The following is a 14594-nucleotide window of genomic DNA, read 5'->3' on the forward strand; positions in this document are numbered from 1 at the left end:
TGACTTTGATGAGTTGAGAGAAGAAGTCTTCAGTCCATCAAACTTCTCAGAGTTACAGGAGGAATAATGTACCCAAAGCAAAGAAACTAAAAATCTTGAAAAAAGAATGGAAGAATAGATAACTAGAATAATCAATGTAGAGAAGGCCATAAACGAACTGACAGAGATAAAAACCATGACACAAGAAACACGTGACAAATGCACAAGCTTCAGTAACTGACTCAACAAACTGGAAGAAAGAGTATCAGTGATTGAGGATCAAATGAATGAAATGAAGTGAGAAGAGAAGTCTAAAGAAAAAAGAGGAAGAAGAAATGAACAAATCCTTCAAGAAGTATGAGATTATGTGAAAAGACCAAATCTACGTCTGATTGGGGTGCCTGAAAGTGAGGTGGAAAATTGAACCAAGTTGGAAAACACTCTTCAGGATATCATCCAGGAGAACTTCCCTAACCTAATAAAGCAACCAAAATTCAAATTCAGGAAATACAGAGAATGCCACAAATATACTCCTCGAGAAGAACAACTCCAAGACACATAATTGTCAGATTCACCAAAGTTGAAATGAAGGAAAAAATGTTAAGAGCAGCCAGAGAGAAAGGTCGGGTTATCCACCAAGGGAAACCCATCAGACTAAAAGAAGATCTCTCAGCAGAAAGTCTACAAGCTAGAGGAAAGTGAGGGCCAATATTCAACATTCTTAAAGAAAAGAATTTTAAACCCAGAATTTCATATCCAGCCAAACTAAGTTTCATAAGTGAAGGAGAAATAAAATCCTTTACAGATAAGCAAATGCTTAGAGATTTTGTCACCACCAGGTCTGCCTTACAAGAGACCCTGAAGGAAGCACTAAACATGGAAAGGAACAACCAGTACCAGCCATTGCAAAAACATGCCAAAATGTAAAGACCATTGATGCTAGGAAGAAACTGCATCAACTAACGAGCAAAATAACCAGTTAATATCATAATGACAGGACCAAGTTCACACATAACAATATTAACCTTAAATTTAAATGGCCTAAATGGTCCAATAAAAGACACAAATGGGCAAACTGGAGAGGCAAGATTCATCAGTTTGTTGTATTCAGGAGACCCATCTCCCACGCAGAGACACACATAGGCTCAAAATAAAGGGATGGGGGAAGATCTACCAAGCAAATGGAGAACAAAAAAAAAAAAAAAAAAAAAAAAAAAAAAAAAAAAAAAGCAGGGGTTGCAATCCTAGTCTCTGATAAAGCAGACTTTAAACCATCAAAGATCAAAAGAGACAAAGAAGACCATTACATAATGGTAAAGGATGAATTCAATAGGAAGAGCTAACTGTCCTAAATATATATGCACCCAATGCAGGAGCACCCAGATTCATAAAGCAAGTCCTTAGAGACTTACAAAGAGACTTAGACTCCCATACAATAATAATGGGAGACTTCAACACCCCACAGTCAACATTAGGCAGATCAACAAGACAGAAAGTTAACAAAGATATCCAGGAATTGAATTCATCTCTGCACCAAGGAGACCTAATAGACATCTATAGAACTCTCTACCGCAAATCAATAGAATATATATTCTTCTCAGCACCACATCACTCTTATTCCAAAATTGACCACATAAATGGAAGTAAAGCACTCCTCAGCAAATGTACAAGAACAGAAATTATAACAAACTGTCTCTCAGACCACAGTGCAATCAAACTAGAACTCAGAACTAAAAAACTCAATCAAAACTGCTCAACTACATGGAAACTGAACAACCTGCTCCTGAATGACTACTGGGTAAATAACAAAATGAAGGCAGAAATAAAGATGTTCTTTGAAATCAATGAGAACAAAGATACAACATACCAGAATCTCTGGGACACATTTAAAGCAGTGTGTAGAGGGAAATTTATAGCACTAAATGCCCACAAGAGAGAGCTGGAAAGATCTAAATTTGACAATCTAACATCACAATTAAAAGAACTAGAGAAGCAAGAGCAAACACATTCAAAAGATAGGAGAAGGCAAGAAATAACTAAGATCAGAGCAAAACTGAAGGAGATAGAGACACAAAAAAACTCTCCAAAAAATCATTGATTCCAGGAGTTGGTTTTTTGAAAAGATCAACAAAATTGATAGACTGCTAGCAAGACTAATAAGACAAGAGAGAGGAATCAAATAGATGCCATAAAAAGTGATAAAGAGGATATCACCACTGACCCCACAGAAATACAAACTTGCATCAGAGAATACTATAAACACCTCTACGCAAATAAACTAGAAAAACTAGAAGAAATGGATAAATTCCTGGACACTTACACTCTGCCAAGACTAAACCTGGAAGAAGTTGAATCTCTGAATAGATCAACAGCAAGCTATGAAATTGAGGCAATAATTAATAGCCTACCAATCAAAAAAAGTCCAGAACCAGATGGATTCACAGCTGAATTCTACCAGAGGTACAAGGAGGAGCTGGTACCATTCCTTCTGAAACTATTCCAATCAATAGAAAAAGAGGGAATCCTCCCTAACTCATTTTATGAGGCCAACATCATCCTGATACCAAAGCCTGGCAGAGACACAACAAAAAAAGAGAATTTTAGACCAATATCCCTGATGAACATCGATGCAAAAATCCTCAATAAAATACTGGCAAACCAAATCCAGCAGCACATCAAAAAGCTTATCCACCATGATCAAGTTGGCTTCATCCCTGGCATGCAAGGCTGGTTGAACATACACAAATCAGTAAATGTAATCCAACATATAAACAGAACCAAAGACAAAAACCACATGATTATCTCAATAGATGCAGGAAAGGTCTTTGACAAAATTCAACAGCTCTTCATGCTAAAAACTCTCAATAAATTCAGTATTGATGAAATGTATCTCAAAAAAAAATAAGAGCTATTTATGACAAACCCACAGCCAATATCATACTGAATGGGCAAAAACTGCAAAAATTCCCTTTGAAAACTGGCACAAGACAGGGATGCCCTCTCTCACCACTCCTATTCAACATAGTGTTGGAAGTTCTGGCTAGGGCAATTAGGCAAGAGAAAGAAATAAAAGGTATTCAGTTAGGAAAATAAGATATCAAATTGTCCCTGTTTGTAGATGATATGATTGTATATTTGGCCCAAAATCATCTCAGCCCAAAATCTCCTTCAGCTGATAAGCAACATCAGCAAAGTCTCAGGATAAAAAATTAATGTGCAAAAATCACAAGCATTCTTATATACCAGTAACAGACAACGAAGAGCCAAATTATGACTGAATTTCCATTCACAATTGCTTCAAAGAGAATAAAATACCTAGGAATCCAACTTACAAGGCATGTAAAGGACCTCTTCAAGGAGAACTACAAACCACTGCTCAGTGAAATAAAAGAGGACACAAACAAATGGAAGAACATACCATGCTCATGGATAGGAAGAATCAATATCGTGAAAATGGCTATACTGCCCAAGATAATTTATAGATTCAATGCCATTCCCATCAAGCTACCGACGGGTTTCTTCACATAATTGGAAAAAACTGCTTTAAAGTTCATATGGAACCAAAAAAAGAGCCCGCAATGCCAAGACAATCCTAAGTCAAAAGATCAAAGCTGAAGGCATCACGCTACCTGATTTCAAACTACACTACGAGGATATAGTAACCAAAACAGCATGATACTAGTTCCAAAACAGAGATATAGACCAATGGAACAGAACAGAGACCTCAGAAATAATACCATACATCTACAGCCATCTGATCTTTGACAAACCTGAAAAAAACAAGAAATGAGGAAAGGATTCCATATTTAATAAATGGTGCTGGTAAAATTGGCTAGCCATAAGCAGAAAGCTGAAACTGGATTCTTTCCTTATTCCTTATATGAAAATTAATTCAAGGTGGATTAGAGACTTAAATGTTAGACCTAATACCATAAAAACCCTAGAAGAAAACCTAGGCAATACCATTCAGGAAATAGGCATGGGCAAGGACTTCATATCTAAAATATCAAAAGCAATGGCAACAAAAGCCAAAATTGACAAATGGGATCTCATTAAACTAAAGCGCTTCTGTACAGCAAAACAAACTACCATCAGAGTGAACAGGCAACCTACAGAATGGGAGAAAATTTTTGCAATCTACTCATTTGGCAAAGGGCTAATATCCAGAACCTACAAAAAACTCAAACAAATTTACGAGAAAAAAGCAAACAACCCCATCAAAAAGTGGACAAGGGATATGAACAGATACTTCTCAAAAGAGGACATGCATACAGCCAACAGACACATGAAAAAATGCTCATCATCACTGGCCATCAGAGAAATGCAAACTAAAACCACAATGAGATACCATCTCACACCAGTTACAATGGCAAACATTAAAAAGTCAGAAACAAACAGGTGCCAGAGAGGATGTGGAGAAATAGGAACACTTTTACACTGTTGGTGGGATTGTAAACTAGTTCAACCATTATGGAAAACAGTATGGCAATTCCTCAAGGATCTAGAACTAGAAATACCATATGACCCAGCCATCCCATTACTGGGTATATGCCGAAAGGATTATAAATCATGCTGCTATAAAGACACATACACACGTATGTTCATTGCGGCACTATTCACAATAGCAAAGACTTGGAATCAACCCAAATGTCCATCAGTGACAGACTGGATTAAGAAAATGTGGCACATATACACCATGGAATACTATGAAGCCATAAAAAAGGATGAATTTTTGTCCTTTGTAGGGACATGGATGAAGCTGGAAACCATCATTCTCAGCAAACTATCACAAGAACAGAAAACCAAACACCGCATATTCTCACTCATAGGTGGGAACTGAACAATGAGATCCCTTGGACTCGGGAAGGGGAACATCACACACCAGAGCCTATCATGGGGAGGGGGGAGGGGGAGGGATTGCATTAGGAGTTATACCTGATGTAAATGATGAGTTGATGGGTGCTGACGAGTTGATGGGTGCACACACCAACATGACACAAGCCTGCACGTTATGCACATGTACCCTAGAACTTAAAAAAAAATGAAAGAAAGAAAAAGAAAAAATTTAGTGAAATAGACCGGGCATGGTAGCTCATGCCTGTAATCCCAGAACTTTGGGATGCCAAGGCGGGCAGATCACGAGGTCAGGAGATTGAGATCATCCTGGAGAACACGGTGAAACCTCATCTCTACAAAAAATACAAAAAAATTAGCCGGGCTTGGTGGCGGGTGCCTGTAGTCCCAGCTTCTAGGGAAGCTGAGGCAGGAGGATGGTGTGAACCCAGAACATGGCAGAGCTTGCAGTGAGGGGAGATCACGCCACTGAACTCCAGCCTGGGCGACAGAGCAAAACTCCGTCTCAAAAATAAAAATAATAATAATAATAATAATAATAGTAAAATTTAAAAAATAAAAATCAGTGGAATATATCACATCGGTAGAATACTAGACAAAAGTCACAGAATCATCTCAATAGACAAAAGATCCCATTTTGCTAAATTCAACACATTTCAGAATAAAAACACTCAGAAAACAATACCTTGCCAAAGTAGCAAATGACATCTAATAAGAAAAATACAATGTAGCATACTATTTTCTGGCGAAAGTGAAAACTAAAGTCTGATCTTTTAATTTGCCCAAATTCCCAAGGATTCTGGGTAATCATCCCCTACAAACCATAAATTCTAAACAGATGGATTTTATTTAACTCTATATTTTGTGTCTTACTTTCCAATCCAATTATTTTATTTAATTTGCATAACTTTATGTAACAAAAATAAGTCAAACTATTTTATCCCAAAACGTATTTATTTCCCATGTTTTGAAATGGTCTTGCAAAGCTGTCCTTTGTAGTGACAAATTTCTGTCTGTAAAGAATCTCTATTAACATGGCTAGATCTTTTTCTTCAGGCTCTCCCAATCCTGAAGAGTTCAACTAATAGTCTATCACCTTTTTAAGGTCTGAATAGGAAACATTTGTTGTTTTTTTCTAAAGGCTGTCCCTATAAGACCTCTAAAGAAACTTGGTCTCCATAGTCTTTTAGCTTAGCGCAAATATTTCCTTTTTATCAATGCCAGGTCTTCAGACAAACTCATCCAGTTGTCAATCAGAAAATGTTTAAATTAATGTATAGCCTCAAAGCGACTTCTCCTGCGAGTTGTGTTTTCCCACCTTTCTGGACCAAACCGATATATTTCTTAAATATATTTAATTGATGTCTCATGCCTCCCTAAAATACAAAAAACCAAGCTTCCTCCTGACCACCTTGGGAACATGTTCTCAGTGCCTGCTGCAGTCTGTGTCTTGGACCATGTTTCATGACACCACAGCTTGCTGCAGTATATGTAAACTAGAAGTAACATGGTCACTCATATTTGGCTCAAAATAAATCTCTTCAAAATGTTTTACAGTTTGACACCTTTCGTTTAATATAATTTTGTGTCCCAACACGTGGGACCTCAGAGAACACTTAGGACCCCAAAGGAGTTACCCAATCTTAGAGCTAAGGTACCATTAGAGCCTACCCAACTTTGAGATTCTCTTCCAGTGATGATGGTAAGTCCTCCTGGGCCCCAGATCTCTCTTTCAGTTGACAGTTCTGGATTTATTCTAAGCTGGCTTTTCTCCTAGAAAGTTTTGTTTTAGGATATTAATCCTAGTTCAGAGATGCATTCTAAAGTGTTTTCTTTGTCATTTTTCTCCCACAATTAATCTTAATTCAGTTTGTGCACATTTGCATGAGGAAATACACTTCTGTTTTCATAGGTTAAGCAGAGTCTGAGATTTCTCAGCTCCAAAGGAAAAAGGCATTTGTGTCTCCCAACTGAAAGACACCCCTGGGTGACTGGGGAATTATGGGAGTATCTGGGGGGTTCATCCCCATGATGTGCAGCAGCCACACAGGGTAATCCACGACAAAAATTCATTGTGCAAATGGCTCATCCAGGAAATGAGTGTAAGGGTTGATAACCTACTATTTTGGGCCTTCTCAGAGGTTATAGACTTTTCATGGAATGTGTGTAAGTGAGTGAAATGAATCAGTGGTGACACACTGTGGAGTCCTGCCTACAACCAGCATGTCAGTTCACCACACAGAAACCCTAGGGCACAGCTCGTTCAACTTTTGAATAAATAAATAAATAAATGTGGAAAACAAATAATTTAAGAATAAGGCAAAGACAAAGGAATAATCTTGTTTCAAGCACTCTGTAGGTTTCATGGCACCACAGCTTGCTGCAGTATATGTAAACTAGAAGTAACATGGTCTTTACGCACATTTATATTAAGGAAAAACAGCCCTATGATTGACTTGCAAACTATAGATTCATAATCTCTCTTTTTTTATTTTATTTCAATTTCTGCCTGCTTTTAATCTGCTATTGCTTTTCTACTAATATAAAAACCACAATTTAGCACTAACAGACTTTTATTTAATTTGCAAGCTGGGTAATTTATAATTATCTCATGTTCAAAGTCCTAAGGTAAAATTATAGAATGTTTGTGTTTTTGTGCATATGTATGCTTATGTGTGTGCATTGAAAAGGTTTTTAAGCCACCTGAAGCCCTGAATTTAATTGCCATCAGCTTTCATAGTGAACAAGGACTTACTGAAGAAAATAATGGAAAGGATGGTTAACTCTTTTATCTCTGAGCATTGAATGAGATAAATTTCCAGATACTATTCTCTATTTTTACGTTATTGGACCAATGTTTTGTATAAATAATTAAGATGTAATCATTTAATAGTCTGTAACAATCAACCTCAGTATTGTCCCTACAATATTACCTTCAGCAAATGTTATTCTCTTGTGCCAGATACCAAAATTTAGTGAGATGTCTCTAAGGCACATAGTAGAAAACACAATTTGTTCATTACTCAAGTTTCTTTCACCGTGATTTGGAAATAATTTAATCTTTATAGAATGAAATGCTGTTTTGGACTAGCATTTTATGAAAATGGCTCAATTTGTTTTGATAAGAATTGCATTCATATTTAATTGTGCTTGCTTTTCCACTGGGCACATCATTTTGATCATTAACCAGAGTACCTGTACTCTTAGAAAACTGTGGTTTATGACAAGTATATAAAATATTTTTTAAAAGTTTATGTAGTTCTTAAGGAGGAAGGTAAATGAGATGTAATTTAAAAGTAGTAGTGGGAAAATGTTGATATTTAACATTACTGGATTTAGACTCACCAAATGGCATAGTAGTCTCTGAAACCTCTTGTCAAGTGTAGGTAAATGTTTTGTGCATGAATTTTTACCAGAAAGCTTTATTTCTCTGAAAAACACAAGATTCTTAGAATGAAAAAAATAGATAAAATAATTATCCTACATGTGTTTTTCATTATTTTTAGTGTCATGACTTTAAAACTGAAATCTTTATTTTAATTGCCATAAACAAGCTTATTGTTTTAATACAACACTTTAAATCCAGTTTGTGTTTTGTCAATTTGAACTGCAATCTCTGTTGTTACTTTGGAGGTCATAAATCGTTTTCAAATCTACTGATTTGTATACTGTGGTATAAGTATCTTTAAGCTTTGATAGTGAAAGAAGACCTCCAACAATTTTTAGTCTAGGCAAGAGGAATATTGGGAATTTGACTTCAAAGTTTAGAATACAGCAGTTATTTTAAGGTCGTGGTTAATACTTCTTAAGGTTCAGCTGAAATTCAGTTAAAACTTCAAAGCTAAGAGGAACCTAAATCTTAGCTAAAAATAGATAGTCATAATAGTAGATAGCATTAATTAGATTGTTCACAGTTATTAATTCATCATAAAGATAAAATGAAGAAACTCTCCCCTTTTTAAAAAAAGAAGAAAATTATTTATAAATTAATATGCTAGTAGTTATTCCTGCAGGAACAAAATATGGTACTGAAAGCCACCTATTTTTATTTTAGACTAACTTAAACCACTAGAATGGATTCTAGGAAATATTTTAAGCTTGTGTGCTGCCTGTGGTGACTTTTGTTGGGGACATTTTTTGGTTTTGGTTTGATTTTCTGTATTTTGCTATCTGGGGATTTTGTTTGTTTGTTTTGGTTTTGGTTTGTTTTATTTTCTTTGCAACAGAGCTGTTGTGGGTTATCAGTGTATTTATTTTATGTTTTTGGCATGTCTATGGCAGTTTAAAAGTGGTATATTTTGCTTCAGACAGAGAATCAGGTTATAATAATTGTTCTTCCTCTAAACAATCTGTCGAGCTTTACATACATCAGGTCAAGGATTTTCAGGATTTCTCAAAAACAGGACTCTTGTCAGCATATCCATGCTGAGTAAAGTCTTTCTGGCTCCAACTTCTGGGTGTCCATCTGTTGTCCAGCTCTGCTGCCAACTGGCCTTTCTGAATGCCATGTCAACTAACTTTTCATATGTTAAGACACACCTAATATGAAAAGAGGAATAATATTCTAGATATTCTAAGACATTTCTTAATTTGGCATCTCAGAGGAGGTAGGTGGAAAGTAGAGGAAGAGATAATTTTGGGAGAAAATTTGTGGAAACAGAAAACATTTTGTTGTGTATAGATGTTAAACAGAGTGGGAGGCAATGTATTTGTAACAACAACCATTCTGACCTTTTAAAAGAGAAGCTCCTGCAGAAGTCAGGGAGAGACACAGTATGAATAAAAGCAATTAACATACTCTTTAATGTGTTTTTTCCAAAGAGCACTACTGAATCCTGTTCTCTAACCCAAAGGGCAATGAAGGTGGTTTGAAACCCACAGAATATTGAGCTCTTTCTCTTGTGGACTTGGTAGGGTGGTGGGATGAAGAAAAGGATTAAAGATCAATTTAAACATCGAGGGAATATCCTTTTTATAACTTTTATTTTAGGTTCAGGGGAACATGTGCACTTTTGCTATATAGGTAGACTCATGTCAACGGGTTTTGTTGTATAGATTGTTTTGTCACCCAGGTGTTAAGCTTAGTACCCAGTAGTTATCTTTCCTGCTCTTCTCCCTCCTCCCACCCTCCACCCTTAAGTAGGTCCCAGTGTCTGTTGTTCCCTTCTTTGTGTCCCTGAGTTCTTTAGCTCTTACTTGTAAGTGAGAACATGTAGTATCTCATTTTCTGTTCTGTGTCAGTTTGCTAAGGATAATCACCTCCAGCTCAGATGGAACATCTCTATCACATAAACTTGTTACAGGGCAGGATCAGATGATGGACTTTGAAGTCAACTTGCTAAGGTCAATTGCTCTTCCTAGCCTCCTTTCTGTCTTCAGAGTCTTTTGATTCCATCTCTCCTGGCATTGTTTTGTGTGCTGATATTTAGTTCTAAATTGGATTCAACTGTGCTCGTAGGAAGTAGTGGTATTTTCAAGCAATCTTAAAAGGTGGCCAATCAAAAGGCCTGAGTCTGAATCCCTTCTGTGTTTTAAATAATTTGAGGATCAAGTCTAATGTCCTATTAATGTCCTGTTCTACTGTGCCAGACACTATCTTGAATGCTCTTACATGTTCAAATTCAAAGTAGCTCTTTCATACTGGGAATGATAGTAACATATAACTTGCAATAGATTCCTTCATCTTAGTAATAAGACGATCAGTTAGGAAAGAATAAAGATTTGAAAAAATTAACATTTCCAAGTTTACAGAGTAAAAATTAGCAGATCTCTGCCTTGTTTTGTGGAAAAGACTTAACACTGATAAACAGAATATTTCTATTCCTACACTATTCTTTCAGTATATCATCACTGAAGATGGAAAGATAGGCACACAGATTCTTCCCCACAGTAATTCATGTCATGTGTGTCCATGTGAGGAGAACACCAAACAGGCTTTGTGTAAGCAATAAAGTTTTTTTAATCAGCTGGGTGCAGGCAGACTGAATCTGAAAAAAGAATCAGCAAAGGGAAATGGGGTGGGGCCATTTTATAGGATTTGGGTAGGTAGTGGAAAATGATAGTCAAAGGGGTTGTTCTCTGGCAAACAGGGACATAGGGGGCAATCCCAAGGTGCTCAGTGGGGGAGCTTCTGAGTCAGAAGGAATTTCTCAAGGTAATGTCACCAGTGAAGGCAGGAACTGGCCATCTTCACTTCTTTTGTGATTATTCACTTCCTTAAGGCCATCTTGATGTATACATGCAGGCTTAGGATCAGAGGCCTGGCATTCCTGTGTTCTTATATTAATAAGAAAAATAAAACAAAATAGTGTCGAAGTGTTGGGGCAGTGAAAATTATGGGGGGGGGGTCATATGGAGAGCTAATGGGCAGGGTTTCTCACAGCTGCTTCAAGTGGGATTAGGGGTGACACGTGAACCTACAGTGGGAGAGATTAAGCTGAAGGAAGATTTTGTGGTAAGGGGCAATATTGTGGGGTTGTTAGAAGGAGCATTTGTCATATAGAATGATTGGTGATGGCCTGGATGCCGTTTTGTATGTACCATGTATCAAGAAACTAAACAGAAGATATAAGGTCTGAATAAGAGAAGGAGAAAAACACGTATTAAAGGACTAAGAATTGGGAGGACCCAGTGTCAGGCCTCTGAGCCCAAGCCTGCACGTATACATCCAGATGACCTGAAGTAATTAAAGAATCACAAAAGACGTGAAAATGGCCTGTTCCTGCCTTAACCGATGACATCACTTTGTGAAATTCCTTCTCCTGTCTCAGAAGCTCCCCTACTGAGCATCTTGTGACCCCCACCCCTGCCTACCAGAGAACAACCTCCTTTGACTGTAATTTTCCAATACCTAACCAAATCCTGTAAAACAGCTGTACCCATATCTCACTTCACTGACTGTCTTTTTGGAATCAACCCACTTGCACCCAGGTGAAATAAATAGCCTTGTTTCTCACACAAAGCCTGTTTGGTGGTCTCTACACAGATGTGTTTGACATTTGGTGCCAAAACACTACCATGCTGTTATATGGGCTGAAAGAGGTTTCCTCACTACACAAGGGCCCTCCATTATTAATATTTCTTCAATAAAAGTTTTTCTCAAGGCCACTTTACCTCCAAAGAAAGCTGGAGTCATTTATCACAGGGGCCATCAAAAGGCATCAGATTCCAATCTCTCAGGGCAATACTTATGTTCATAATGTAGCTAAAGAAGCAACTTGCATTCCAACTTCTGTCCCTCATGGTCAGTTTTTCTCTTCTCATTGGTCACTCCCACCTACTCCCCCACTGTAACTTCCACATATCAGTCTCTTCTGACACCAGGCAAATAGTTCTTGGACCAAGGAAAATATCTCCTTCCAGCCTCACAGACCAAATTCTATTCTGTCATCATTTCATAACCTCTTCCTTGTAGGTTACAAGCCACTAGCCTGCCTCGTAAAACCTCTCATTTCCTTTCCATCATGGAAATCTATTCTCAAAAAAATCACTGCTCAGTGTTCCATCTGCTTTTCTACTACTCCTCAGGAATTTATCAGGCCCCTTCCATTCCCTACACATTAAGCTCAAGAATTTGAGCCTGCCCAGATCTGGCAAATTGGCTTTACTCACATGCCCCAAGTCAGGAAACTAAGATACCTCTTGGTCTAGTTATACACTTTCACTGGATGGGTAAAGGCCTTTCCCACACAGTCTGAGAAGGCCACCACTGTCATTTCTTCCCTTCTGTCAGACATAATTCCTTGGTTCGGCCTTCCTACCGCTATATAATCCAATAACAGACAGGCCTTTATTAGTCAAATCACCCAAGCAGTTTCTCAGGCTCTTGGTATTCAGTGGAAACTTCATACCCCTTACCATCCTCAATCTTCAGGAAGGGTAGAATGAACTAATGGTCTTTTAAAAATACACCTCACCAAGTTCAGCCTCCAACTTAAACAGGAGGACTCTGTCAAAGATAGAGCCAAAAAACTCACCAACCAAGCTGAACCACCTTGGGCACTGTCTAATTGGATGTCTTTGATCCTCCCAATTCTTAGACCTTAAATACCTGTTTTCTCCTTCTCTTATATGGATCTTGTGTCTTCCATTTAGTTTCCCAATTCAAACAAAATTATATCCAGACCATAACCAATCATTATTTATTTATTTATTTATTTATTTATTTATTTATTTTAGATGGAGTCTTACTCTGTTTCCCAGGCTGGAGTGACTATCAACAATCATTCTATACAACAAATGTTTCTTCTAACAACCCCACAATATCACCCCTTACCATAAAATCTTCCTTCAGTTTAATCTCTCCCACTCTAGGTTCCCACATCACCCCCTAATCTTGCTTGAAGCAGCCCTGAGAAACATTGCCAATTAGCTCTCCATATCACCCCCAAAGATTTTTGCCCCCCAATACTTTACTTTACTATTTTATTTTTCTTATTAATATAAGAAGACAGAAATGTCAGTCCTCTGAGCCCAAGCCTACACAATACATCCGGATGTCCTGAAGCAACTGAAGAATCACAAAAGAAGGGAAAATGGCTGGGTCTTGCCTTAACTGATGACATTGCTTTGTGAAATTCTTTCTCCTGGATCAGAAGCTCCCACATTGAGCACCTTGTGACTCCCGCCTCTGCTGCCAGAGAACAACCCTGTTTGACTGTAATTTTCCACCATCTACCCACATCCTATAAAACAGACCCACCCTATCTCCCTTGGCTGATTCTCTTTTCAGGTGCAGCCAGCCTGCACCCAGGTGAAATAAATAGCCTTGTTGCTCACACAAAGTCTGTTTGGTGGGCTGTTTGCACAGCATGTGTGACATCCAGGACATCTAATTGGAGAGTGCCTAAGGGAGTTCAGCATGATTATTTTCTTCATTGGCAAGTTTTGGGGCTCTACTTTTGAGTATTTTTATGTTGTCATATACCAGGCCAGATTGATTTTGGCAAAAACTATACTTTTCATTCAAAAATATACAGAGTCCCCTTTTTTTAGCAGTGAGTAAGTTGAGGCCTCAGTGGTTTTGAAGGAAAGAGAAATGCAAAGCCACCAGTTGTTTGCTAAAGAAGGATTAGAAATGACTAGAAGACAGTGAGTGAAATTGGCAGTGTCATGGAGATAGCTGGGGAGGTAGAGGGTGGCATAAGAATGGGAGTGAAAATAAAAGTGAGTATAAAACTAAAGAATAGGACTTCATCAGGTTGAAAGTATTGGATTGTACCTTGCATTGAAGATCTTGTATCCACTTCATGAGAGACTCAGAGGTGTCAGTTTGAGGTAAAACCAGAAGCCACTGAATACCAAGAGCTTGAGAACTGCTTGGGTGATTTGATTAATAAAGGCCCATCCGTTATCAGAAGGTATAGAGGTGGGAAGACAAAATTGAGGAGTTATTTCTGACAGAATGGAAAAAACGACCACAGTCACCTTCTCAGACCCTATAGGAAAGTCTCCTAACCATTCAATGAAAATGTCTACTTAGACCAAGAAATACTTCAGTTTCCTGACTCAGGGCTTGTGAGTAAAGTCAATTTTCCTGTCATTGCCTTAAGTCACTCTTGCAAAGAGACTACATGTCAATATTTATACTGACTCTAAATATGCCTTCCATATCCTGCACCACCATGCTGTTATATGGACTGAATGAGGTTTCCTTACTACACAAGGATCCTCCATCCTTAATGCCTCTTTAATAAAAAACTCAAGGATAGAGACCCAAAACTTGCCAACCAAGCAAATAATCATGATGAACCCCTTTGGCC

The sequence above is a fragment of the Macaca fascicularis genome, chromosome Y (genome assembly GCF_037993035.2).
Source record: "Macaca fascicularis isolate 582-1 chromosome Y, T2T-MFA8v1.1".
In the NCBI taxonomy this organism is placed as follows: domain Eukaryota; kingdom Metazoa; phylum Chordata; class Mammalia; order Primates; family Cercopithecidae; genus Macaca; species Macaca fascicularis.